The sequence below is a fragment of the Empidonax traillii genome, unplaced genomic scaffold (genome assembly GCF_003031625.1).
Source record: "Empidonax traillii isolate 1590-97213 ecotype Southwest subspecies unplaced genomic scaffold, ASM303162v1 scaffold530:size435587, whole genome shotgun sequence".
Taxonomy (NCBI): Eukaryota; Metazoa; Chordata; class Aves; order Passeriformes; family Tyrannidae; genus Empidonax; species Empidonax traillii.
The window spans coordinates 298,086-301,030 of NW_020955723.1; positions in this window are offsets into that span (position 1 = coordinate 298,086).

Below are 2,945 nucleotides of genomic sequence, written 5' to 3' on the forward strand. Positions count from 1 at the left end.
TGGTTGTTTTCTGTTGTTGTTGCGGCTTGTTTTGGGTTTGTTTGTTTGTTTGTTTATTTTCTTACCTATCTCCATTCTAAACTCAATAAAGCACAGTTGTTTATAGAGATAAATAGCTTTCACAGAGATGAAGATTCAAGCATTTATATCAACAGAGATGAAGATTCAAGCATTTATATCAACAGAGATGAAGATTCAAGCATTTATATCAAGGAGCATATGCCTAATCAAGCGCTTTGGCTAAGTTTTCCACAAGCAACTAGGGATCTGTATTACTGACATCCAGGGGAATAGTTCAGTTCTCTGGGAAAAAAGCTCACCCTACCTCTCTAATGACTGAATTCTGTTTCTGCAACAGATAATACAGGGGCTTGATGACTATACAAGAGACCTCATTTAATTCACTCTATATCCCTGGCACTCCTCATCCAGATAATCAGAGAAATGAGACTGTAATTACTGTGTCTGAATAATTTCTTTCTTCTTAAGCTTTCAGATTCTTCATTGGTATTATTTATGCTTGTATGGGACCCACCAGATTTCTTCATGTTTTACAGTGAATGTGCATAATAGAGTGTTCTGCCTCTTTCTCATGGCTCTATTGTAGAGTCTCCACAAGCTCTGCCCACTAATTCCACACATCTTTTGATCTGATGTAATGCATTCAAAGAATTCCACTTGGAGAAGAAATTAATGAGCAGTTCTAAGCCTGCTGAGCATAACTCCAGTGCATATGAACTTTAATAACTGTGCCCATTGTACACAGTCTTTGGGGTTGGGGTACCCTTTACCCTTGCTGAAAAAGGTATGACGTTGCAAACACACTTCAGCCCCACTGAAATGCGAAGGAGCATAGAGTGAGATGAACCTATCTTTCCATCAATTTATTCAGCAAATCTTCCTGCAGGGGTTCAGTTGCTATGCCTCATTACATTGGCAGTGGTTGCTTTGCTTTTCGTAGCAGCTCAACAGGCCTCAAAGGCAAAGCATCCAGAGGCTCCGGAAGACCAAGGCAATGCATTGCCCCAAGCAGATCCCCTGTGTGTGTGTGAAGCTGAAGCAGCCGTTCCTCTGCTGCTCCCAACAATGTGCCAGCTTGTATTCCATTTGCATTGCCTGTTCCAGGCTTGGGTTTTGTTTTCTTGTCTTTGGAGAGGGAAAGAGAAATATTTGTGAATATGGTTCTGTATTTGCTATCCTTCTTGTGTCTCTGTTCTCTTTTTTTTCAGTCTGCAGCATCCAGAATGAGGGAGCAACCTAACCCCAGAGCAGTGGCCCATTTGCCTTTGAGTGCTTGGAGAGGAGGAAGGACAGACTTTACATTGATAAATAGACTATCCAGAATTCTAGCATTTATTTTTATGTGCTCCAGAATGCACTAGCCTTTTTATTGGAGACCTGAAAGACAAGGTCCCTACTAAAAAAATATTTCTGGCATAGATTTAAAACCTGACAAAGAGTAATGAAAAGGAAACAATGCAGAAGGAAACAATATACAATTTACAATCCTATGGTTAATGAAAGTAGCTTTCAGCTTATCTTTTTCCGTCTCATTTATGGAAGATTAAATAGAGGCAAAACAAGTTAAGTAATTCAGAGAGAAGGAAAAAACAAAAGAAAACACCCCCCACAAAAAACAAACAAACAACACCAACACAAACAAACAAAAACAACCCCCCAAAACAAACAAACAAACACAAACAAAAAAAAAAAAAAAAACACACTGAAAGAACCAGAGAAAATTGTTTCAGCTCCAGTCCAGTTCCATGGGAAGACACAATTCTATTAAAGATGAAAAGGACCAGATGAGTCCAAAACTTTACAATTCTTGAAGATTTGGATTACGTAAAATTTAAGTCTTCTGACACACTGCTATTCATTAAGTTCTACTTTTACATCCATTTTAGAGATGAAAAAAAAACACAGACTCAAAAAAACCCAAATAACCTAACATGGCTTTGGCTGAAGAATTTTTCATCTTTGGTGGAACTGGGAGAAGAATCCAGGCATACCAACTCCCAGCTCTCTTAAGTATTGGACAGCCGCTTTTAGCAAATAAATGTAGAGAGACACACTTTAAACAGACATCACTTCCTATGCTATGACCCAGCATACATACAATACAGTGAAATCTTGAATAATTTCTCTATTATATGAGTTCATTCTTCAAAAAAACCCACAGTATAATGGGAAATTATCTTCATAACTTTCAGGATCTTTCAAATGCATTTGTGACATAAATACATGCTTACTGAAACAGTTACAGATTCTTAAAATTTCTGAAAGTCAGCATTCTTTGGAGAAAGAAAATGCCTGATTCCTTTCTTCACTTTCTGAAGTTCACTGCAGTTGTATGGCATTTTCAATAAGTTACCTGGAATGTCTGTGTTACCGCTTGTTGAAATGCTACTTAGATTAGTTTAACTCAAAGGTCAAACTATTTTCAATGTTTAACTAAGTCATTTCAAAACATGTCTTATCATTATGGGCACAGAGGTGTGAGTATTTAAAACCATATTGCCCTTGTGAAATATGCATACATTTCAATATTTATAGTCCCATTAACTTAAAATACCAAGTACAGATGTATTAGCTTACTTACTGAATCACGGTAAAGATTCCCAATGGATTATCATAAACGTCCATTGTATTTAAAGCTGATGGAAGCAGTTGGCAAAGAGAACAGCTCCTGGGACTCAGCAGTCTTGATCAGTGAATCTGTGCCTCTTCTCTTGCTCTACACTTTACAGACGTGCGTACAACTCCTCTGTGCTTCTTGCTCAGCTTCACCCGGTTCAGCTGCCTTTGTCAGATCGGCTACTGAACCACGAATGTTGCTGTTGGTTAAGAGCTACCAGAGGCAATGGCCAGCAACCAGGGACACGGAGGGGCTTCTCTGAGAGTGACGCTCCTGCATGCCAGTCCATGTCGATGCTGCTGACAGG